At 44.0% G+C, this 25272-nt stretch overlaps 1 non-coding gene and 20 pseudogenes across 1 annotated transcript; all 21 read right to left on the bottom strand.

Moving 5' to 3' along the window:
* Positions 1–21002: 21002 nt before the first annotated feature.
* LOC142145876 (5S ribosomal RNA) lies at positions 21003–21121 on the bottom strand (annotated as a pseudogene).
* A 71-nt stretch (positions 21122–21192) lies between these two features.
* LOC142145914 (5S ribosomal RNA) lies at positions 21193–21311 on the bottom strand (annotated as a pseudogene).
* An 82-nt stretch (positions 21312–21393) lies between these two features.
* Positions 21394–21512, bottom strand: LOC142146507 (5S ribosomal RNA; annotated as a pseudogene).
* A 72-nt stretch (positions 21513–21584) lies between these two features.
* LOC142146387 (5S ribosomal RNA) lies at positions 21585–21703 on the bottom strand (annotated as a pseudogene).
* A 281-nt stretch (positions 21704–21984) lies between these two features.
* LOC142145181 (5S ribosomal RNA) lies at positions 21985–22103 on the bottom strand (annotated as a pseudogene).
* An 82-nt stretch (positions 22104–22185) lies between these two features.
* LOC142146577 (5S ribosomal RNA) lies at positions 22186–22304 on the bottom strand (annotated as a pseudogene).
* A 72-nt stretch (positions 22305–22376) lies between these two features.
* On the bottom strand, positions 22377–22495 carry LOC142145113 (5S ribosomal RNA; annotated as a pseudogene).
* Positions 22496–22577: 82 nt separating this feature from the next.
* On the bottom strand, positions 22578–22696 carry LOC142145200 (5S ribosomal RNA). The gene has a single exon (XR_012689835.1). It is a non-coding gene; the product is annotated as a 5S ribosomal RNA (ribosomal RNA).
* An 84-nt stretch (positions 22697–22780) lies between these two features.
* On the bottom strand, positions 22781–22899 carry LOC142145657 (5S ribosomal RNA; annotated as a pseudogene).
* A 72-nt stretch (positions 22900–22971) lies between these two features.
* LOC142146463 (5S ribosomal RNA) lies at positions 22972–23090 on the bottom strand (annotated as a pseudogene).
* A 72-nt stretch (positions 23091–23162) lies between these two features.
* On the bottom strand, positions 23163–23281 carry LOC142147845 (5S ribosomal RNA; annotated as a pseudogene).
* An 83-nt stretch (positions 23282–23364) lies between these two features.
* Positions 23365–23483, bottom strand: LOC142145520 (5S ribosomal RNA; annotated as a pseudogene).
* An 88-nt stretch (positions 23484–23571) lies between these two features.
* Positions 23572–23689, bottom strand: LOC142146586 (5S ribosomal RNA; annotated as a pseudogene).
* An 81-nt stretch (positions 23690–23770) lies between these two features.
* Positions 23771–23889, bottom strand: LOC142145582 (5S ribosomal RNA; annotated as a pseudogene).
* An 81-nt stretch (positions 23890–23970) lies between these two features.
* LOC142145209 (5S ribosomal RNA) lies at positions 23971–24089 on the bottom strand (annotated as a pseudogene).
* An 82-nt stretch (positions 24090–24171) lies between these two features.
* Positions 24172–24290, bottom strand: LOC142146354 (5S ribosomal RNA; annotated as a pseudogene).
* An 88-nt stretch (positions 24291–24378) lies between these two features.
* LOC142145803 (5S ribosomal RNA) lies at positions 24379–24497 on the bottom strand (annotated as a pseudogene).
* Positions 24498–24580: 83 nt separating this feature from the next.
* LOC142146061 (5S ribosomal RNA) lies at positions 24581–24700 on the bottom strand (annotated as a pseudogene).
* A 71-nt stretch (positions 24701–24771) lies between these two features.
* Positions 24772–24890, bottom strand: LOC142146066 (5S ribosomal RNA; annotated as a pseudogene).
* Positions 24891–24962: 72 nt separating this feature from the next.
* LOC142147837 (5S ribosomal RNA) lies at positions 24963–25081 on the bottom strand (annotated as a pseudogene).
* An 80-nt stretch (positions 25082–25161) lies between these two features.
* The window catches only part of LOC142147855 (5S ribosomal RNA), a 119-nt pseudogene continuing 8 nt past the window's right edge, over positions 25162–25272 (bottom strand).

A 25272-nucleotide genomic window follows, 5' to 3' on the forward strand; every position in this document is an offset into this window, starting at 1 on the left:
ACTTTCAAGTAATAAAGATTGTCAACCGTCTCTTCTTCCAAGATTGTGGTGTCTACGAAGGTGGTTGCAAGGGAGAGTTTGTGAAGATTATATGAGTGCAGGTGATCATCAATCATGGCCTCTTGGTGATGGATTAAAGTTTGTGAAGAATTAAGGTTGTTCAACATGGAGCAGAAATTCCTTAATAATTAATTCTGGATTGTAAACCAGTTGACTAGCTGAATTTGATGGGAGATGACATTCCGAGTTAGTTGTTGACTGAGTTTTTTTGTCTTCAAAAAATACAAAATCTTTCTTTTTTTTTTTAGATAGTACCACGTTGAATTGACCCTGTAAAGCAGAGAGCTGTTTTATATGTTCTGTTCAAAGAGAGCAATGATGCCTGGAAAACATTGATTGTATTTGACAATAAGCTCCTCCTCCTCTCCCTGCCTGATGGCAGGCATACTGATAGATTTACCTCTCATGTGGCAGTCTGCACTTCCCATAATACTACACACTGTAGGGAATTCATTAAACAAGAAAAACACTGTAGGGGCATCAGCTATTGTATAAACAATATGAGGGACTGATAAATAGTCACCAGGAGAACTATCTGCTAGACAGATTAGAGAGGTCCAGCTGAAGGGTGACATCGCAGTGATTGGTCCAGGAGAATCCCTGCACACCCGCCCTACTTGCTTCAGCAGAGGAATATAAAACCAATATGAAAATATTCTCTGTGAGGATGAGTAAAAAGCGAGTCACTTACCTGTGACTGTGAACTGCTCCGGCATCCTGCTCCTCTGGGCGGCCGACGCTGGTGACAGGAAGTCAAATCCTCTTCCCCTGCTGAAGTTAAAAACACACTACCGCGCAGGTGCAGAGAGCTCTCTCTGCACCTGCGCGGTAGTGTGTTTGTTACCGACACTGCCGCCGCCGTCAATCAGTCAGCTGTTCCCTGCAAGCTCCGCCCCAATATCGGAGGGGGCGGAGCTTAAATGTGGCTGGGCCTACCGGTGGATAGTCCGGCTGGCCGGCAGGCCAGTCCGAGGCTGGTGGGGTGTATTGGTTTGGGTCACTGGCTTTCCTGCATTTTTTTCCTTTAAAATGTTCCTAATAGGATCCTGAGCAGAGTTTGGCCCCATGGCATGAAAATTTACCAGCTAGCGACTGCAGACATTCCCACAGAAATCAGTAAAAATTAACTATGACTGATGTTTGGGCATCCTATACCATGAATGCAGACTTTTGAAACCTACCCTCCGGGAGGTCATGTGACAGGTGTATAATGGGGCATGCTGACATACGAGAGCCTTCCAGAAATTCTGGGAGAGTAGGAAATTATGTTCTAAACACATTGATACATAAAATTGACAGTCAAATCAAATATTGTACTAATTTAACTTGGGGAAGGGAAACAAGGCTTTTAGCTCTTATAAGGTTAGGTCATGATTATGCCAGGAGTTAATATTACATATGCATTTATAAATGATTACTCCCAATGATATGAACTGCCCTTATCATGGGCAGCACAGTGGCTAAGTGGTTAGCACTTCTGCTTCACAGTGCTGGGGTCATGAGTTCAATTCCCAACCATGACCTTATCTGTGTGGAGTTTGTATGTTCTCCCTGTGTTTGCATGGGTTTCCTCCGGGTGCTCCAGTTTCCTCCCACACTCCAAAAACATACTGGTAGGTTAATTGGCTGCTATCAAAAATTGACCTTAGTCTCTCTCTGTCTGTGTGTGTGCATGTTAGGGAATTTAGACTGTAAGCTCTAATGGGACTGATGTGAATGAGTTCTCTGTACAGCACTGCAGAATCAGTGGCGCTATATAAATAAATGATGATGATGAACTGTTTGTAAGTAAATTAAGGAGCAGACCTAGCTTTTCTACTTAGGGGGGGTAATTTATGCCCCTCCCCCTTTTTTCTGTGAAGCGCACACTATATTCCTGACCCTGTCGGCAGAGACAAGGCAAAAAAAATGCAGCCCGGCCGCCTCTGTTTTCTCTCAGATGACAAGGACAAGAATATAATGTCCGGCTGCAGACAGCCCACACCTGCTGGTATTTTTCCTGCTGGTAGTATTGCTTATATTCAAATAGACCTAGGGTTATATTAACTAAACTATGGATATAAAAAGTGGAGATGTTGCCTATAGCAATCAATTTTGTAGAATGTAATAAATAAATGGCAAAAAGTATCTGATTGGTTACTATAGGCAACATCTCCACTTTTTCAAACGCGCAGTTTAGTAAATATACCCCCAGTGTATCTCAAGTCTCCAGGGTAGATCAGCCTATCAGATAAAGTTTCCAGCACCCTCAGATTGTGAGTGTAATGAACAGTAGTATTGGTAAAACTTAGGTTGTGGTTCCTATAGGAGATGTAACACATTAAAACAATTCCTTTTATAATCTGTAATTGACATGACCACTGCACATATTCATAATCAGGGAGACAAACTATATCAAATATGTCAAGCATAAAGGTCAGTCTCAAAGGGAAACTATAGTATTAAAGTATCTTGCTAAATAATGTCCCAGTATTGTTTTATTGCATGTGAAAATATGCAGAAAGTTATGGCCTGCTTATTTAATGTAATTTACTGTATGTCTCTGGTATGTTCCTGAGAAAATATATATCGTATTTATAGAATTCAGCACTAAAAATGTGCTTGAACACAGTGTCATAAAACCTTTTAGCATATCCACTCCACCTCTTTCAGTGAGGTGACAAGAAAAGGGGTAAAGGTGGAACAAGTGTGTTTAAAACTCATGAAAAACTGTAGAAGATTGTCAATTCCAGGGGATAAATCCGCTATTGCAGTTATTTCCATTTTCCTCTTTACCCAGTAATAGTTACTAAGTTACTTATAGTAATAAGTATGTGAGTTTTCTGTTTTTGTGCTATCCTTTTTATTTTAGAAACGTGTTGCTAATTTGTATGTTATTTTAATAATCATTTTTTACTTTAAACTCCAGTTACCTATCCCAGTTATTTAAGGAACCTGTGCCGTTCCCAAACTGACAGGTCTTCTTGTCCTTCAGCCTGCTCAGTTGAGGATTATTTGGCTTCTTGCAGTTACCTGTCATACTTGGAAAACCAGCATCTCCAGCTTCCTAGCTTAACCTGGCGCTCCAGACAACCAGTACCAGCAGTCACCTGTCATAGTAAGAAAACCAGCACCTCAGCTTAATCTGGCTATCCAGACAGCCTGTACCTACAGTAACCTGTCATACCTGGAACCCAGCATTTCCAGCTTCCCAGCTAAACCTGGTCATCTAGACACCTGTACATGTCATACACATACACCTTCTTCAACAGGTCTCGCTTGGTCCCCACCCGGAGAACCGCGACCTGCAGGGCTGAAGCAGCTAAGACCAAACCTCCTTACAGGGGTCTCTGGTGAATACTTTCAACCCGTTAGATTCCACATCTCCGAGATAAGCAGAGCTAAACCACACAGACCGCGAAGGTCCGAAAGTTTACACGCACAAACAGGTTTGTCTTCAGACAACACAGCAGGAGAGCTATGATGCATAGAGGAAGCTGGCTCAGGAAAGAACTCTCTATTTTGAAAACCTGACTCATCTTTTTTCAGGCTGACTAGCTTGATCTTTCAAAGTTTTATGCTGCGTGAGCTGGAGGAAGGCCAAGGGGAATGCATTAGTGTGCTGAATAAAATACTCTGTGCTGGGCAAACAAGGTTCCTCAGGAAAGAGACATAAAGCACTATATAGTAAAGTAAACACAATACCAGTGATGGGTCCTCTTTAAAGCAGCAATCAAATGAAAACATTAGGTCTGATTTTTTTTTTTTATAAAGAAAATGCCTTCATATTTCATATTTTAGGAAATTAGTGTGCCACTAAGTACTTAAGGGCAAAAACCGCACAATGGTCGTGAAAGATAAATATCAACTGCACATGTCTTTTGGAATTAGATCTGATAATGTTGTAATTCCATCACATTTGGTATGTAAATGTGAGGGAGGTTAAGACTGGTTTATTGAAGGGGGAGTTATGTCTCTGGGATATATCAGAGAAAAGTTAAAAAAAGGTCAAAACTCTGGGAATATTTTTTAGCAAACCATAGTTGACACCCAGGGGACATTTCCTCCACACATTAGCATCTACACTGTTCCTCTAAATGCTGTCCCATGTCAATTGGCTTAAAAAGCATGTGTGTGAAGGGACAAATTTTCAGCTCTTGGGGTTCAATATAATTGATGGACTGTCCTTCTCTTCTGCATGCCCCAGGCATACAGATTATCATACATCAATTTAGTCATCCCATTTGTTTTTATATTATTTGTACGTCAATTGTTATGCTTGTTTTCATATCCAACCAGTGTTGGACTTGGGGCATGAAGCGCCCACAGGGGAAATAAAATAGTAGAGGCCCACAAGAGGGAGTGTGGCCAGCCACTAGAGTGGCGTAACCAAACCACTAGAGGGGGTGTGGTAAGCCCATGAAGGACACCTAGCACCATAGTGTAGTATATAAAGAATGCAGTGTGTATATAAAGACCTGCCCCTTAGATTGGGCAGAACAGTCACAAAATCAGTATTGTCCTACTAGAATCAGAACATTTGACAAACTGTCCTGCTCTCTCCTACCTGTTCTTGTCACTTTCGCCACATGTGGCTGCTGGTTTCTTTAGTTGTGGCTTGTCTGGATCCTGGAATGTTGGGGGCCCTATTTGGGGGAAAAAATGGGTACGTTTAGAAAATTCCAACCAGCCCCGGCGTTAAATCGATAGGACCCACGATTAATACTTAGGCCTTCCTCCACCCCCAACATTAAAATAATAGTATTCCTATTTAATAAATCAACCTATTTCCCACCCTACAAATAGCCCCAGCAATGTAATTAATAGCATTTACGTATAATAATTGTACCTATTTCCCGCAATCATCACTGCCATTAAATAATTCATATTTACATTTAATAAATAGACCACATGCTACCCAAACTCAGCCCACATTCAATAAAGAGCCCCCAAACCACCCCATCTTAAATTAATACTCCCCACTATAAAAATTAAATTGCCCCACCATGACCCCACAAACAAAATAGCACCATTAATTAGCCTCCACCTACCTTACACAAACACACACTACATTGCGACAAGCCCCCTGTGCCATCACACACTCTACATGGCCACAAGCCCCCTGTGCCATCACACACACATACTACATTGCCACAAGCCCCCTGTGTCATCACACACAAATACTACATTGCCACAACTCCTGTGCCATCACACACAAATACTACATTGCCACATGACCCCTGTGCCATCACACACACACATTACTGTGCCCCTTCATAACCATGCTGTGCCCCTTTATGATCACACTGCGCCCTCCATGCTGCTTTTGCTCCCCCCTTCACCTGCCCCTGCTTCATAACATTGTGCCATGCTGCTTTTACTCCCTCCTTCTCTTGGCCCCCCTTCCTCACACTATGCCATGCTGCTTTTGCTTCCCCCTTCATCACACTGTGCCAAGCCTTACTTTTGCTTAACTTTAAAAATGAGGGACCTGTAAGTACATGTAAAATTGTTTACTATCCAAAGAATGCTTATGAGAAAGCTGTTGGAAAGAGTATAAGGATCACCTAGGGTCAAATATGTCTCTGATAGAGGCAATCCCCTTACATTTCCAGTCCAAAAAGTGTTTGTTATGTAGCCCAGGTTCAAAGGCAGGATTGCTCCATATAGTAACTATGGAAGATGTAGGTCTGCTTTTTAAACTTAAATCATTGTGTGACTGCGAGAAAAAAAACTTTGTAATTACCATTTGTCCTTAATTTTTTTCTTCAGGCTGCTATTAATGTTTTATAATTCAGCACAGCTTCATGTGACTACCATGATAATCACACTCACATGGCACATGATGTAGTAAGCAGAAAGGCTTTGGAGAATCCCTCTGAGCTCTGTTTGCACTGTAAAATTCCCCCCTTCCCCCTCTGCTTTCACATGACATGCTGAGAGTCTGAGTCCCTGTGTGTGACTACCAGCCATACCAATCTGCACTCCAGAGAGATTTTGAAAAGGATATTTATAGGAAGACAGCTGTTAAGTGCTCATTGTCGCTAACCAATAACGATTGTCGAATCTCGATTTGTGTTTCCGACGCACAAAGATTTATTCTCTAAAAGTAGCAGTAGATATTTAAGCGAAAATTATAATAAGTACAGCCGTTACTTATCGCAGGCGCTCTGGATCCAGTGTACAGTCATTCAATCCTGAAGTCTGGGGACAAGATGTCTGAACACTAGATGAGGAGCTGCTGCTTATATGCACACAGAAATACAGTAGAACAATGCAGATGGTATAGCTTGCTTCTATTGGTCCAGGTTTCAGGAAGGTCCAAGGGGTTGTCAATCATTGGCTAGTTTAAGCTCAGGAATCCAAAGGAGGGGGTCATCTCTCTAGGGGATGAGCTCTGATCTTCCCGGCAATATTACTCAGTCATAATAGTCCATAATTCCTTAACATTAATAGCTTGCGTATGTACTCTGCGATTCCTTCGCAGAGTGAACCAGACAGTAGCAAATGCGAAGAGGATTAGTATGATACCACACATGACTAGATTCCTTCAACGTGTACCATATGTTTTACTGATATGCATATAACAATTATTATTACATATAAATACTACTATATTTCGACATAAATGACTATGTGTTGCAACTACCTTTAATGTGTGCTATTTTACAAGTGTGAGTGTTTGTGCGAATGTATGTAAAAGACTAAATACTGTTGTTGCCACGTGTTGCAGCTGCGTACGCCCTTCCACGCCGTAGCGTGCCCTTTCACGCCGTAGCGTACCGTACGCATCTTTTCAGACAAAGACAACCAAGTTTGCTCGATTTGAATTGAAATGACTTTATCCAATATGCTGACTTCGACAGCTCCACCCTTTGATAGTATAATAAACTATCACCTAATCACCGTTTCAAGTTCAGGGTTATACAACACTTCTTCACATACCATGATCTCAGTGTCTTGCACCATCCTTTCTGCCTCGTTCTCAGTGTTTCTCCTAGAAGACTGTTTCCCACACTTCAACACAGTAGGAACACATTTGACAAATAAACCAATTGCTAAGATGACACCCAGTATAAGGAGAAGGAGCTTACCTACACCAGCAACCATTTCCTGTACCCACTCCCCAGACCAGAGAACCATTTCACAGGGTTCAACCATGAGAACCAACCTGCCACCTTTTCCCCCGACCTCATATAACAAAGAATTATGGTTCCTTCGAAATTCCAATTTCAGTTGCAGAATTTCATCCATCTTCCGGTCTATAACCTCCTTAGGGTCATCTGTATTATTGGTGATGTACGTACAACATTTGACACCGAACTGGTGTTACACAGTACCCACCAGTAATAGAGGTGAGATAATTTAGTACCAGTCTATGTTGCACCAACTCCTTCTTGTACGCTTGTAGCTCCCTTCCAGTATACCTGAAAGTGTCATCATACATCTCGGTGATATTATCTATTAATTTAGCTAGGTCTTGGATATATTTAAAGTTCAATGTTCCCCGAGCAGTCCTGGTGAGATCTAGAGCAACCATAACTTGAAAACCAGCGGTTTCACTAATCAATTTTGAAGCTATGGGTTCCTCACCAGGACTCATATTTCTCTTGCCATGGTGTTCATACTGTGTGTGTATGTATGGTGGTGATGTAGTCTTGTGAATACCAACCATTTCTTCATGAGTAATAGTCATGATTTCAGGAACCAGTTTAGCTAAGAAACACAAGCCCTTGGAACTCGGAGTCACCCAGGAATAAGCTTTCCTTCCACAAACAAAATACACATCATCAGGGAGAACATAAGGAACAGTATGCCCATTAATTATATCACACAGAGTTTTGATAAAACTACCCCTGCCCAGTGTCTTCATTTGCTCAAGACACGTATCCGCACGGATGACATTCTTACAATTATCTATAGAGACTTTTCCAATGGATACATTCTTATGTTTGGTTATACGCCCTAATTTGTGACTTCCATCAACATTCCTGCCTATTGGTGACCTTGTGAGTCTCCCTCTAAAATGCGTGTGGCGAGCCATTGTGTCACGGGCACTAGGAGTCTTTACCCAGGGATCACCAGATGGTAGGCTTACCAGAGCAATGTAGATGGTAATAGAGTACTCTGGTAGCTGGGTGATCACGGAACATGAAATGATGGCCGATGAGATGCTCAGGAAAGTCTATGACTAGCAACACTGGTAATAATGAGGTAATAATACACAAGGAACTGTATGGACAAGGACACGTGAAGGTAGTCAGTGGTCTGCGATAGCAAGTTGTACCACTGCTATAGTAAGGAGGAATGTCCAACAGAAACAAGGAGGTGATGAGAGTCAGCGGTCTGCGGGTAGCAAGTTGCACCGCTGTCTGAGTGAAGGAATGGAATCCAAGTGGAGGTATCCAGGTAGTCAGTGGTCTGCGGTAGCAAGTTGTACCACTGCTATGTGAGAGGATGATGGAACAGGTGATACCGGAAACAGGGATCAGTGGTCTGACATCAGCAAGTTGTACCACTGAATATATATGTGAGGAGGTGCACAGGGGAAGACTGCAACACAGGATATACACAGGCACCTTATACACGATCCACAGTAATATGCACAATATAGATATATATATGGATATAAATGACTGAGCAGGTCTGCAATCTAGAAAGTCTCTTGAAGTAGTCCAGAACAATGATAACACAGTCAATGATGGCAATAGACTCAGCGGATAGCAGACTCCAGAGAGAACCAAACACAGTCCAGCAAGATATGCAATACACAGCACAGTCAATAAGAAGTATGCATACCGTGGTTCAGCAGTAGCAGTCAGATGGGATTGCAGCGGTACCTGAGCGGCTGGAGGCCGACTGGATAGGAAGTCCCTGGATAGGTGAGGCAGCGGTCTAGCAGGTGCAGCGCACAGGTGAGTAGACCAACAGGGACACGAATCCACAGGAGTCAGCAACACGTGGAACTGGGCTCATAGGGGACCCAGGAGAATGGAGATGATCCAGCAGAGGGTAGTAGATGAGATACAAATCCAATGCTGACAGGAGGGTAGAGACCAGTGGAACACGTGAAGGCGTGGAGAGTGGATCAGCAGGAGATGGACGATAGCGCTGACCACAGCAGCAGGACTCAGCGGCACACGGAGGTAACCAGTAGCAACCACAGGAACCAACAGCGATGGGAAACAGGAGTGCAGCGCAGGGCAGGAGCTGTTGATCACGAAGTGTAGCAGATGGTAATGAAAGCGGCAGTCTCGAGGAAGCCACAGCAAAGATGAGATGAGACTGTGGTGCACGGAGGCAGCGGATAGTAATCAGCTGGCAATCACGATGTTGAACACAGGCGAGTTGCAAGCAGGAGACTGTAGTGCACGGAGGCAGCGGATAGTAGTCAGCTGGCAGTCACGATGATGAACACAGGCGAGTTGCAAGCAGGAGACTGTAGTGCACGGAGGCAGCGGATAGTAGTCAGCTGGCAGTCACGATGATGAACACAGGCGAGTTGCAAGCAGGAGACTGTAGTGCACGGAGGCAGCGGATAGTAATCAGCTGGCAGTCACGATGTTGAACACAGGCGAGTTGCAAGCAGGAGACTGTAGTGCACGGAGGCAGCGGATAGGAATCAGCAAACAGACTTGATGAGAAGCAGGTGAGTGAAGTAAAAGCTGGAGTGCACGGAGGCAGCGGATAGCAATGAGCAAACAGTCACATTGATATAAAATAACGTTGAAGTGGTTTAGAAGACTGTAGTGCACGGAGGCAGCGGATAGGAATCAGCAAACAGTCACGATGATACAGTTGATGGTAGAAGTGGTATGGGAACCACAGTAGTAGAAGTGGTTTGGAAACCACAGGAATAGAAGTGGTTTGGAAACCACAGGATTCAGCAGCGCTGAATACACGAGGAATACAGGAACACCTTCAGAGACTCATGAGGAATGAGACTCCAAGATCAGGCAACGTGGTGTTGACCACAGGTGCTTAATATAGGGAGGTTGCCTGATCTGCCAATTGAGTTAAAGGGGTATACACTGAAGTATAGAAAAGGGCTGCGCATGCGCAGACCCTCAGGGTGGTGGACGACCACGGTTCCTAAATGTCCGGGAAGAGGCACTCACGGTCCGGTGAGTGACACATTGTCTGATCTGATGGGTCAGCTTCCCAATACTCCAGACGTTTTGCATGAGAGATATTCAGGCACAGCAAAGATCTGTCTACAGAGTATTGTCAGAGTGTTAGACTAGGGGACCTAGTGTTATTTTACCTTCCCTCTATGGGCCTTCCACCCCTCAATTCGAGTACTTCGGAGATGTTTAGAGGGAATGGCACTAGTCCTATATTATGCTGCCCTTGCGGCACGTAAGAGCACACCCAACACTCGGTTTGGTTTAGTACCTTACCCACCAGGGAGTGATAATCCTCCAAAGGATGCCCGCCCACATTCAGATTACATGACTGACATCGCTGGATGCATCTCTCTTCAATGAGAGAGTCGCAAAACTTGCAGATACAATACTCATCAGACAATAGCCCCTCACACTGCCTCCGAGTTCCTGAGCTAGCAGACCTTTTCATAACCCCCGGACCAAGCTTGATAATGGGCTGCTCTGAGTATTCTAATAACTTTTCCTCTGCCTCCATCTCATCCGCATCACTACCAGAACCCTCCTCCGTCCTCCATTCTCCTTCACAAAAATGGAATGTCCTAGAAAAAGTAAAAACAAGGAAAATCCTGGAACAAAAGAAAAACAAAAACCGCCACTCCATCGCTAGAAAGATAGTTCTGGGGCAACGTCTCTGGTTCAGGTGTCTCGACTACAGGCTTTAGGTCTCCCGGAACAGACTCACAAGTGACAGATCTATGTCGTCGGTCTGTTTTATCTTGCACTTTCTCCGGATTACGGACTCTCCTGCAGTGGGTGGAATGGACCCAAGTCTCTCTCTGCAACCTTCAGTGATGTAGTACTGGTCAGCAGCACTTGGTACGGGCCTTCCCAACGGTCTGTTAAACAACCTGAACGTAAGAAATTGTGGATCATAACATAGTCTCCAGGTTCAACATCATGACAGTTCGTTTCTGGCATACCAGGTGACAGCATTTTTAGTTCTTGTTGTTGTTGCTTTAGCTGTCTACTCATTCTTATAAGATATTATACAGTCACTTCATTATTACACTTCAAGTCGTCTTGTGGACTCACGATCAAATAAGGTTGTCGTCTGAACAGTATCTCAAAGGGGGACAGATTAAGAGGTCTAGGAGTGGTCCGAATGCTATGGAGGACCAATGGCAAAGCCTCAGGCCATGCCAACCCAGTTTCAGCCATTACCTTACCAAGCTTGTTCTTTATAGTACCATTTACTCTCTCCACCTTACCACTGGCTTGTGGTCGGTAAGGGGTGTGAAGTCTGCTACCGATTCCCATGAGTTTACACATATTTTGGAAGATATCACCAGTAAAGTGGGTACCCCCATCACTTTCAATGATTCTAGGGATACCGAACCTACATACAAAATCTTGTACAATTTTCTTTGCAGTGAACACAGCAGTATTAGTGGCTGCCGGATATGCTTCTACCCAACCGGAAAACACATCAATACACACTAACACATACTTTAGATTCCTGCACGGTGGTAATTGGATATAGTCAATTTGTATTACCTGAAAAGGTCCGTCTGTAGGAGGGATGTGGGATGGCTCAGTTGGAATAGTTTTCCCAACATTTTTCCTCAAACAAGTAAGACATGACATTGCCTTCTTACCAGCCTGAGAGGAAAATCCGGGAGCACACCAGTATGCTCTCACCAGTTTGCACATACCTTCCTTACCCAGGTGAGTCAGGCCGTGTGCTGCTTCAGCCAGGCTTGGATAGTACGTTCGGGGAGCTACAGGCTTACCTTGTCCATCCCTCCAGAGTCCTGAGGACTCTTGACCACATCCCTTCGCCTTCCAGACCGCCTTTTCCTGCAGGGAAAACAAATCTTGCATTTCAATTAATTTCTGCGTGTCTAATGTCTGAAAAACCATCATAGTCTCGGTCGATAAAGTCATAGGTTGCCCTGCTGCCCATTTAGCAGCTTCGTCTGCCCTGTTGTTGCCCAATGACACTGGGTCTTCTTCAAAGGTATGGGCTTTGCCAGCCTCGGACTGGCCTGCCGGCCAGCCGGGCTATAGACCGGTAGGCCCAGCCACGGTTAAGCCCCGCCCCCTTTTGATGCAATGTGATAAACAGTCTGAATAACATTAACAGTCTGCCTGTCAGCTATCGTACGGAACGTATAGGGCATGGAGACTGATCCTGATTAATAATTAGGTTTAAAGATGCCCTAGTCTAGGGAATCTTTAAACCTAATTACTAATCAGGATCAGTCTCCATGCCCTATACGTTCCGTACGATAGCTGACAGGCAGACTGTTAATGTTATTCAGACTGTATCAAGAGGCTATGCAAATTAAGGAACCACAGTAGTTTCTTTTGAATTCAGCCACTATTGAGAGGCAACTTCTCCGTTCCTTATGTGTTTCAATAGCAGCTAACTAGCAGATCGCTAACGTTATCTAGTCTGCTAATTATGTGGACTTAAGAGGTTCCATACGGAAGAATTCTTAGCTTGGTTTTGAGAGTTAATTATCAGTGGGAGTTAATCCCCCGTGCCTCACATAAATCAGCAGCCAACAATGATAGCTGACAGGCAGATCCTCAGTGTCTTTTAGACTGCATATCACACTGAGCTAATAGGCTATAGACTAATACAGTATTGCATTCTCAAGTTAGCCACCATTAAGAATTAACCCCTCTGTGCCTATAACAATAGCTGACAAGCAGAGTGCCAGCGTTACTTAGACTGGTAATTATACTAAACTAACAGACTGCAAACGGAGACATCTCTATATCACATTACTACTGAGAGTTAATCTCTATATGCTGTGTATGTCTGAATAAATAACTGATAAGCGGATTATTAGTATTATCTAAAACCACCAAGGATATCAAATTAATAAGCCATAAAAGGAGAAATATACAATTAGCCTCTCCTTGCTTTATATGTTTAAATAAAATCAGACAGGCATATAAACAATGCCAATTGGACCAAGAGTCATATTGTACTAATAGGTTAAAAAGCAAGGGATTAATTTCCTTGAAATAATAGTGGATAGATATCTCATTACTATAGATTAGGTTGCATATTATAATACATCTGATATGATATAGAGGATGGGTAGCTCCTTATTTTGATATGTAAAATCATTTAGTGGACGGGTTATCATAATATACTATACAATGAATATCCACTGTCCTATATAAAGTATAATAGATATTGGATAGGATCACAGAGCTATTGCAGTTGAACTGCAATTTTAATTCACTTTATATGTTTTTGGATTTTATTATTTCGCAAGCCTTTCGGAATTAAGAGGAGTACACATGTTTTACATATAACAATAAAAGTTATGTTTTATTCAATTATCCAATTAATCATCTATAGATTCTGAGTGCCCCTTTTTTCATGTCCTTCCTGTCTTTTTCAATAGTGTCACAGGTTAGCCAACCCTGATCTAGTGGGACAATCCTGATTTTTGGTGACTGTTCTGCCCAATCTAAGGGGCAGGTAAACACTGTGTATTCTTTATACACACACTGCATTCTTTATATACTACACTAAGGTGCTAGCTGTCCTTCGTGGACTGACCACTCCCCCTCTAGTGTCTGGTCCCGCCTCTACAACTGACCACACCCCCTCTGGTGGGCCCCTACTGTTGCAGTGTCCCGGTGGGCCCTTCATGCCCCAGTCCGACACTGGGCTTTGCACTTTATGACGGCTACTGTTCTGGGTAACTGTATCGCTGTCAGAAGTCCTTTTATGTGTTGTGAGTGTGTCACTGGCGTACCTGCTGCTGTCGTGAAGTTTCTAAGACGCCAAAGGGCCCCAAAATCATGCACTACCCCGAAGGCGTACCTAGAGTCAGTATATATATATTGGCTGATTTACCCTCTGCCAACTCACACGCTCTCCTTAATGCTACTAGTTCCGCCACTTGGGCTGAGTGAGGTGGGCCAAGGGGTTCAGCTTCTAGCACATCCTGATCGTCTACAACAGCGTAACCAGTACATAGCTCTCCCGTCTCTGTCTGTCTATGACAACTCCCGTCTGTATAAAATGTAAAATCTACATTTTCTAAGGGGGTATCACGTATGTCGGGCCTTGCAGTAAAAGTCTGGTTCAGGTGTTCCATACAATCATGCGTGTCAGTACTCTTGCCTAACTCATCATCAACCAGGGTCTCCTCACCGCCCACCCTTTGTGTCTCTAGAGACACATATGGAAGGTATGTAGCTGGATTTAAGGTGCTACATCGTTTGATGGTGATGTTTGAGGGTGCCATCAGGGCTAGTTCCCACTTTGTGAATCTAGCTGAAGAAACGTGTCTGGTTTGGGCTGAATTTAACAGAGCTGATACAGCATGGGGTGTATAGACAGTTGAATTATGTCCTAATACTACGTCCTCGCTCTTACTTACCAGCAGTTGCTGCTACGCTTCTGAGACATGTTGGGAGTGATCTTGCCACAGTGTCTAATTGTGCACTGTAGTATGCTACCGGTCTGCTTGCATCACCATGTTTCTGTGTAAGGACACCTGCTGCACAACCATCAGCTTCCGTACAGTATAGCTCAAAAGGCTTTTCATAATCAGGTATTCCCAATGCAGGTGCTCTAGTCAGACTCTCTTTAAGATTGAAGAACGCTTGCTCTGACTCTTCTGTGTGTACAACACGTTCTGGTTTTGAGGAAGAGACTAGTTCCTGCAATGGTAATGCCAGAATAGAAAAACCTGGGATCCAGGATCTACAGTATCCACACATCCCCAGGAAAGTACGAATCTGCTTCTGGCTCTGCGGCAGAGTCATGTGTTGTATGGCCTCAATCCTGTCGGTTGTCAGGTGTCTTAGCCCCTTGGTGAGGCAGTGTCCTAAGTATTTGACCTTAGTCACACATGGCTGTAATTTATCCTTTGCCACCTTGTGCCCTGTTTGTGAGAGATGAAGCAACAACAATTTAGTATCATGTAAACATGACATAAAAGAATCAGAGCACAGCAACAAATCGTCCACATATTGAATTAGAACAGACCCATTGCGGGGTTGAAAGGATTGCAAACAGTCATGTAAGGCTTGGGAGAAAATACTGGGGCTGTCAATGAACCACTGGGGTAGTCTGGTCCATGTGTATTGCACTCCCCGATAGGAGAATGCAAAAAGGTATTGGCAGTCAGGGCAAAGAGGGACTGAGAAGAAGGCAGAACATAGATCAATGACAGTAAAATGACTAGCAGACGGTGGAATCTGCATGAGGATGACAGCTGGATTCGGCACTAGGGGGAATTGGCTCTCAACAACTTTATTAATTCCCCTTAAGTCCAGGACTAATTTATAGCCCCTGCCCCCACTCTTTTTCACAGGGAAAATGGGACTATTTGCTGTGCTCGATGTACGAATTAAAATCCCTTGTTGTAACAGCCTTTCAATAATAGGATATACCCCTAGTTCCACCTCTGGTTTTAATGGATACTGTGGGATTTTTGGAGCTATCCTACCACTTTTTAGATTTACCATGACAGGGGCTACGTTTGCCATCAGTCCAGTGTCCTGTCCATCTCTGGTCCATAGTGAACCTGGTATTTCCAGCAACATCCCCTTTACTTGAGATGGACTTGGTTCTATAACATTAGAGTGTAACATTAACCTTTGAGGGGTGTCCAATATGTCCTGTACCTCATGAGCGACCTTCTCGGGTATATCTAGGAACACACCATCTGAAGTACAGTATATGACACATCCCATTTTACATAACAAGTCTCTCCCTAGCAAGTTAGTAGGAGCCGCTGCAGCCAAGAGAAACGAATGCTTAGTATGCAGAGGCCCGATAGTAACTTCAGTGGGTTTAGTTAGAGGATAATGTAACACTCTTCCCGTTACCCCCATAGCTGGAATAGTTTTACTGGTCACCTGTAGATTAAAAGGAGAGGTTATCACAGATCTGGCCGCCCCTGTATCTAAAAGAAAAGTTTGTTTCCTACCAGCTATGTCAACTATCATTTACTGCTGTAACATGCGTGGGCAGGTGTGAGTCTTCTAGTCTATGTGAATCCCTCCTTGGAGGATATCTATGTGACCCTTCATTAGGATTATACCTTCCCTTTGTACATTCTTTTCTCATATGTCCTTCTTCTTTGCAATTATAACATCTCAACATTCTGCGTTTCCTGTTATGTGGGTTATATGCTGGTGATCGTGTATGCATTCCCTCTAATGCTTGTATACTCACCATCATCAACTTGTCACTCTTTTCTTCCCTTTTCCTAAAAATATTTTTGTCATGTTCCACAGCAATTTCTCTAAGAGAATCTACCGTGCTGCCTCTCAAACCAGGGGTTGAGGTTTGTACTCTTGTTTTTAGATTTTCCTTTAAACCATCCATCAGTACTGTTACCGCTACTTCCCTATGATGTGGGTTCTCCCTTATATCTGATAACCCAGTAAACTGTGCCATTGATGCAAGAGCTCTACCAAAATAGTCTGCTGCACTTTCACTATCTTTTTGTTTTATGGTGAAAATCTTACTCCAATTTACCACTACTGGAAAATAGATGGCTAAATGTTTGACAATTTGTTCTATATTCTCTTGGTCAATCTCATCAGTCAAGGTGTCATCTTTGTCCAACAAACAATCTTTAATAAATTTTTGTATGTCAGTATTGGGAGGAAGACACGCCCTCAACACTACACGCCAATCCTTATTGGTTGGTTCGTGTGCATTTCGTAAGTCTTTAACAAATTTCTGCCACTTAGCCAACTCCTTTCTAGGGTCTGGGAATTCAGTCATAATGGAACGTAATTCTGATCTAGTCCAGGGACAATGCATTGTAACATTCTTTAAAGGGACTACACCATCCTTATCCGCTTTCCCATTGGGAACTGATATTGTGCGGACTGGGTACGCACCCACTGGTTCACTGGCTCCAGAAGTCACTACCGGATCTGCTGTTTCAAGACTTAGAACGCTATCACTTCTAGTGATCACACTACTCTCACCTATCTCAGCCATTGCTCCTTTCCCATACTTACGCTGAACCTCTAGCATATTAACAGCATGAGCAATGGCCGAAATCACAGTGGGTTCATCTTCATCTTCTGATACACTTGTTTTAAACTGACTTAAAACAGGATATAACTTAGCAATTTCTCTTTTTTCAGTTTTAATAATGGCTGTACTTACCCCTCCGCCACATAAGGTGGCGGGGGCTCGCTTGCGTCGAGTTCGCCGCGCTTCTCAACGGCTACTTCCGCCGTGCGCGCGCTTTTCGCCACGCCTACTTCCGCTGTGCATTCGCTGATCTGCCACGTGTTACCTTCATTTTCCACAATTTTAAACAATCAATATGTCTATTTCTCTTTTTCGTTGACTTAATCAACCATACTTTATCTTTTACAGTATTTAGTACCTCTGTATTAAAACTCCCTATTGTTGGGAAAGGCCTATCACAATCTTTAATCATCTTGACCCACGTGTCGCAATACGCAGTTGCGTATGCACCATATTTCTTATACATGAGAAAGCTTGCTGAACCAATAGGCCCTTCCTTAGGCAGTACCTTGGCCTTCTCTAGCGTTTGCTTAGCACCCATGTTGAACAATAGGGTCCCAGAGATATCACATTATCCTGCCACAAAATAGGGTTCCAGAAATAACACAATATCCTGCCACTAATTTCAACACTACCGCTAGAGATATTTTACCGGCCCGTGGACGTATTTGCTACAAGCCGCGTCCACTTGCTTCCTCTCGTATTGAACGAGGACCCCTAATACAGAAATATCAATGCGGACTAAAGGGTTATCAGCTACCTGATCACCCCTGACTCTCCAACAAAATCTGTTGAGTTTATTACAACTGGTAGCATCCGGTAAAGTCAATTACCAGCCTTACCAACGTAATTCCTCCCCGTTACTCCCAAGTCACAATCATGGCTTTACTTGCCGTGTGGTGCAATCGCATCGCTTAAAGGTTATCAGTAAGCGATGCGATTACCCTTGGGTGTACGTCGCGAAAACTAGCTTAGTTAACGCCTCCGGTATACCTGCCTTGTATACCGTACACCAGTTGGGCACCTGCCTCGTCAAACAGCAACGGACACTCTATTTTACAATAGATAAAACCTTAGTGTATTTAAAGTCAACAAATCACACGACAAACACCTTTTCTGCGCAGAAAATCAAAGTTCCCAACAATAGTAATAATGTCCCAGAGGTTTTCACAAGTAATTATACTATGCACATATAATAACTATCAAAACGATTGTTTAACCACGTGGCAAATCTACCGGAAGTTCGCGTACGCACAGCAGGAAATACACATACGCTAAGCATTACAATACAGTTAAAATGCACAATGACAGTAAAAAGAAACAGTTTTCTCTTTTGTCCCTAGGTTCTAGTTAGCGTGTCCTAGACAATGCAAAACGGACATTCGGTTTCACAACACAGAGTAAAATTCAGGTTTTGAACACAATGCGTTCTTGCCCGTATACGACGCGTCTCCACCCTTTGTTGCGAAACCGAAATCCGTTGGTCTTGCGTATCGTCCAGCAACGAAAGCTCCAAATCCCGGACAAGCCCCCAAATTGTTAAGTGCGTATTGTCGCTAACCAATAACGATTGTCGAATCTCGATTTGTGTTTCCAACGCACAAAGATTTATTCTCTAAAAGTAGCAGTAGCTATTCAAGCGAAAATTATAATAAGTACAGCCGTTACTTATAGCAGGCGCTCTGGATCCAGTGTACAGTCATTCAATCCTGAAGTCTGGGGACAAGATGTCTGAACACTAGATGATGAGCTGCTGCTTATATGCACACAGAAATACAGTAGAACAATGCAGATGGTATAGCTTGCTTCTATTGGTCCAGGTTTCAGGAAGGTCCAAGGGGTTGTCAATCATTGGCTAGTTTAAGCTCAGGAATCCAAAGGAGGGGGTCATCTCTCCAGGGGATGAGCTCTGATCTTCCCGGCAATATTACTCAGTCATAATAGTCCATAATTCCTTAACATTAATAGCTTGCGTATGCACTCTGCGATTCCTTCGCAGAGTGAACCGGACAGTAGCAAATGCGAAGAGGATTAGTATGATACCACACATGACTAGATTCCTTCAACGTGTACCATATGTTTTATTGATATGCATATAACTTATATTATTACATATAAATACTACTATATTTCGACATAAATGAGTATGTGTTGCAACTACCTTTAATGTGTGCTATTTTACAAGTGTGAGTGTTTGTGCGAATGTATGTAAAAGATTAAATACTGTTGTTGCCACGTGTTGCAGCTGCGTACGCCCTTCCACGCCGTAGCGTGCCCTTTCACGCCGTAGCGTACCGTACGCATCTTTTCAGACAAAGACAACCAAGTTTGCTCGATTTTAATTGAAATGACTTTATCCAATATGCTGACTTCGACACAGCTAAAAAATACTAATAGATGGACACTTAAATGCTACTTAACTTTGTATTGAAAAAAAAAAAATTCTATGTGGGATTTTAAGTATGAGAGTGAGGGTACATTTTTTTGTGTGCTTGAATGTTATTATATTGGTAGAAGCAAACACATATTCCTGTGCATCTGTCACAGTCCGGAGACTGGACAGGAGCCCAGTAGCAGGGAGGAAGGCTGGCTAACAGGAGATGAGATGGAAGCAAGGTCAAACAAGCCGGGTTCGGTACACAGAGAGGCGTAGAAGTCCAAAGGTTGAGGCAGAAGCGTAGTGGAGGGCAAGCCGAGGTCGGTACATGTGTAGTAGATGCGGGTAGACAGGAACAGCAGCAGGAGCTAGATCACAGGCACAGAGCACAATAATCAGCCACTGGTAACAGGAACTAGCCAGGCTTTTATAGGAAGTCAAGGGGTGGAGCTAAGGCATGCTGGAAGATCAGGAGATCACTGGAACTGATCTAGAACACTGAATAAAGGCAAACAACTGTCCAGCAGCCAGAATAGCTCAGCCAGCAGAGCAGCAGTCCATGGAAGCAGAAGCCCTGGGTTTGAATCCTGACAGCATCCCACTGATAGTACAGATTAACTACTGATTACCAGCAATTCCTGAGTACCCATAAAATTCAAATCCTTTGCTATCACTAACCTTGCAAAACAGAAAATGCCCCATTAAATGTAACTTTTCCACCCCTTAGATCATATTTAAATGGTCTCCTCCCACGAAACAAAATCTTGTTTTTGCATAAGTAGGCGTATCCATGTGCTTAACTCAAATTCAACAAGGAACGCCCCTTATCCGCCCAGTTCCTGTCATCAAAAGGCACAAAATTTTACAGTGCCACAAATCTATACACTTCCAGAACAAAATTAGTGCAGCTGTCAAAAAATATAGGTATGTGATATCCAAAACACATCTCTGCACCTTACTTACCTATTTAGAAAGCAATTTTCAGGGACATACTAATGTCCTATTTTACATGGGAAAAATGCTCTGTTTCTGTTGTCTTAGTTTAATTTACCCGGGCTGAATTAATGAACTGATGTTGAAAAACGCCTCAACTGAATGAACCAGATTAATACAACTGGGAAATCTAAAAAACAGGAGCAGAGTAATATTGCATTTTTTGGGAGGTGGGGGGGGGGGCTTTTTTACTTTGATTAGTATGTGGGCTGCCTGCAGCTGCACACTACATTCAGGTTTGTATCAGCAGACAGAGTATGCTGCCCGACCACTCTGATAGTGTTTAAAACACTATTGCCCCGATCACTTAGCTTCCAAGATCAGGCGAGATTGGGCTTGTTCAGGGTGGTGTGGCTGTAGGTATTGGTTGCCTACTGACCTACATCTCTTATACATCTCAAAACCAGCATTGAAGGAAGCAAGAACAAGAGAGAGAGAGAGAGAAAAAAAAGACCGAAAGAACCTGGTATTCCCAGGTGGTCTCCCATCCAAGTACTAACCAGGCCCAGCCCTGCTTAGCTTCCAAGATCAGGTGAGATTGGGCTTGTTCAGGGGGGTGGGGCTGTAGGTATTTGTTGCCTACTGACCTACATCTTAAAACCAGCATTGAAGGAAGCAAGAACAAGAGAGAGAAAAAAAAAGGCCTACGGCACCTGGTATTCCCAGGTGGTCTCCCATCCAACTACTAACCAGGCCCAGCCCTGCTTAGCTTCCAAGATCAGGTGAGATTGGGCTTGCGCAGGGTGATGGGGCTGTAGGTATTGGTTGCCTCCTGACCTACATCTCTTATACATCTCAAAACCAGCATTGAAGGAAGCAAGAACAAGAGAGAGAAAAAAAAAGGCCTATGGCACCTGGTATTCCCAGGTGGTCTCCCATCCAATTACTAAGAAGGCCCGACCCTGCTTAGTTTCCAAGATCAGACGAGATTGGGCTTGTTCAGGGTGGTGTGGCTGTAGTTATTTGTTGCCTACTGACCTACATTTTAAAACCAGCATTGAAGGAAGCAAGAACAAGAGAGAGAAAAAAAAATGGATAACAGCTCCTGGAATTCCCAAGTGGTCTCCCATCCAAGTACTAACCAGGCCCGGCCCTACTTAGCTTCCAAGATCAGACGAGATTGGACTTGTTCAGGAGGGTGTGGCTGTAGGTATTGGTTGCCTACTGACCTACATCTCTTATACATCTCAAAACCAGCATTGAAGGAAGCAAGAACAAAAGAGAGAAAAAAAAAGCCTATGGCACCTGGTATTCCCAGGTGGTCTCCCATCCAAGCACTAACCAGGCTTGGCCCTGCTTAGCTTCCAAGATCAGACAAGATTGGACTTGTTCAGGGTGGTGTGGCTGCAGGTATTGGTTGCCTCCTGACCTACATCTCTTATACATCTCAAAACCAGCATTGAAGGAAGCAAGAACAAGAGAGAGAAAAAAAAGGCCTACAGCACCTGGTATTCCCAGGTGGTCTCCCTTCCAAGTACTAACCAGGCCCGGCCCTGCTTAGCTTCCAAGATCAGACGAGATTGGGCTTGTTTAGGGAGGTGTGGCTGTATGTATTGGCTGCCTTCTGACCTACATCTCTTATACATCTCAAAACTAGCATTGAAGGAAGCAAGAACAAGAGAGAGAAAAAAAAAGGCCTACAGCACCTTGTATTTCCAGGTGGTCTCCCATCCAAGTATTAACCAGGCCCGACCCTGCTTAGCTTCCAAGATCTGACAAGATTGGGCTTTCTCACTGTGGTGTGGCTGTAGGTATTTGTTGCCTACTGACCTACATCTCAAAACCAGCATTGAAGGAAGCAAGAACAAGAGAGAGAAAAAAAAAAGGCCTACAGCACCTGGTATTCCCAGGTGGTCTCCCATCCAAGTATTAACCAGGCCCAGCCCTGCTTAGCTTCCAAGATCTGATGAGATTGGGCTTGTTCAGGGTGTTGTGGCCGTGGGTATTGGTTGCCTACTGACCTACATCTCTTATACATCTCAAAACCAGCATTGAAGGAAGCAAGAACAAGAGGGAGACAAAAAAAGGCCTACAGCACCTGGTATTCCCAGGTGGTCTCCCATCCAAGTAGTAACCAGGCCCAGCCCTGCTTAGCTTCCAAGATCAGATGAGATTGGGCTTGTTCAGGGTGGTGTGGCTGTAGGTATTGGTTGTCTACTGACCTACATCTCTTATACATCTCAAAACCAGCATTGAAGGTAGCAAGAACAAGAAAGAGAAAAAAAAAAAGGCCTATGGCACCTGGTATTCCCAGGTGGTCTCCCATCAAGGTACTAACCAGGCCCACCCCTGCTTAGCTTCAGAGATCAGATGAGATTGGGCTTGTTCAGGGTGGTGTGGCTGTAGGTATTTGTTGCCTACTGACCTACATCTCAAAACCAGCATTGAAGAAAGCAAGAACAAGAGAGAGAAAAAAAAAATGCCTACGGCACATGGTATTCCCAGGTGGTCTCCCATCCAAGTATTAACCAGGCTCAGCCCTGCTTAGCTTTCAAGATCAGACGAGATTGGGCTTGTTCAGGGTGTTGTGGCCGTGGCTATTGGTTGTCTACTGACCTACATCTCTTATTCATCTTAAAACCAGCATTGAAGGAAGCAAGAAATAAAAAAATGCCTACGGCACCTGGTATTCCCAGGTGGTCTCCCATCCAAGTACTAACCAGGCTCAGCCCTGCTTAGCTTCCAAGATCAGATGAGATTGGGCTTGTTCAGAGTGGTGTGGCTGTAGGTATTTTTTGCTTACAGACCTACATCTCTTATACATCTCAAAACCAGCATTGAAGGAAGCAAGAACAAGAGAGAGAGAAAAAAACAGACTACAGCACCTGGTATTCCCAGGTGGTCTCCCATCCAAGTACTAACCAGGCCTGGCCCTGCTTAGCTTACAAGATCAGACGAGATTGGGCTTGTTCAGGGTGGCGTGGCTGTAGGTATTGGTTATCTACTGACCTACATCTCTTATACATCTCAAAACCAGCATTGAAGGAAGCAAGAACAAGAGAGAGAGAGAGAAAAAAAAAGGCCTACGGCACCTGGAATTCCTAGGTGGTCTCCCACCAAGTACTAACCAGGCCCGGCCCTGCTTAGCTTCCTAGGTCAGACAAGATTAGGCTTGTTCAGGGAGGTGTGGCTGCAGGTATTGGTTGCCTCCTGACCTACATCTCTTATACATCTCAGAACCAGTATTGAAGGAAGCAAGAACAAGAGAGAGAAAAAATAGGCCTATGGCACCTGGTATTCCCAGGTGGTCTCCCATCTAAGTACTAACCAGGCCTGGCCCTGCTTAGCTTCCAAGATCAGATGAGATTGGGCTTGTTCAGGGTGGTGTGGCTGTGGGTATTGGTTGCCTACTGACCTTCATCTCTTATACATCTCAAAACCAGCATTAAAGGAAGTAAGAACAAGAGAGAGAAAAAAAAGGCCTACGGCACCTGGTATTCCCACGTGGTCTCCCAACCAAGTACTAACCAGTCCCGGCCCTGCTTAGCTTCCAAGATCAGATGAGATTGGGCTTGTTCAGGGTGGTGTGGCCATGGGTATTGGTTGCCTACTGACCTACATCTCTTATACATCTTAAAACCAGCATTAAAGGAAGCAAGAACATGAGAGAGAAAAAAAAAAGCCTATGGCACCTGGTATTCCCAGGTGGTCTCCCATCCAAGTACTAACCAGGCCTGGCCTTGCTTAGCTTCAAAGATCAGATGAGATTGGGCTTGTTCAGGGTGGTGTGGCTGTATGTATTGGTTGCCTCCTGACCTACATCTCTTATACATCTCAAAACCAGCATTGAAGGAAGCAAGAACAAGAGAGAGAGAGAGAAAAAAAAAGGCCTACGGCACCTGGTATTCCCAGGTGGTCTCCCAACCAAGTACTAACCAGACCCGGCCCTGCTTAGCTTCCTAGGTCAGACGAGATTGGGCTTGTTCAGGGTGGTGTGGCTGCAGGGATTGGTTGCCTACTGACCTACATCTCTTATACATCTCAAAACCAGGATTAAAGGAAGTAAGAACAAGAGAGAGAAAAAAAAAATGCCTACAGCACTGTGGTATTCCCAGGAGTTCTCCCATCCAAGTACTAACCAAGCCCGGCCCTGCTTAACTTCCAAGATCAGTCAAGATTGGGCTTGTTCAGGGTGGTGTGGCTGTAGGTATTGGTTGCCTACTGACCTACATCTCAAAACCAGCATTGAAGGAAGCAAGAACAAGAGAGAGAAAAAAAAAGGCCAATGGCACCTGGTATTCCCAGGTGGTCTCCCAACCACGTACTAACCAGGCCCGGCCCTGCTTAGCTTCCAAGATCAGGCGAGATTGGGCTTGTTCAGGGTGGTTTGGCTGTAGGTATTTGTTGCTTACTGACCTACATCTCAAAACCTGCATTGAAGGAAGCAAGAACAAGAGAGAGAAAAAAAAAAGGCCTACAGCACCTGGAATTCCCAGGTGGTCTCCCATCCAAGTACTAACCAGGCCCAGCCCTGCTTAGCTTCCAAAATCAGTCGAGATTGGGCTTGTTCAGGGTGGCGTGGCTGTAGGTATTGGTTGCCTACTGACCTACATCTCTTATACATCTCAAAACCAGCATTGAAGGAAGAAGTAACGAGAGAAATAAAAAAAAGCCTACGGCACCTGGAATTCCCAGGTGGTCCCCCATCCAAGTACTAACCAGGCCTGGCCCTGCTTAGCTTCCAAGATCAGACGAGATTGGGCTTGTTCAGGGTGGTGTGG

The sequence above is a fragment of the Mixophyes fleayi genome, chromosome 3 (genome assembly GCF_038048845.1).
Source record: "Mixophyes fleayi isolate aMixFle1 chromosome 3, aMixFle1.hap1, whole genome shotgun sequence".
Classification (NCBI taxonomy): domain Eukaryota; kingdom Metazoa; phylum Chordata; class Amphibia; order Anura; family Limnodynastidae; genus Mixophyes; species Mixophyes fleayi.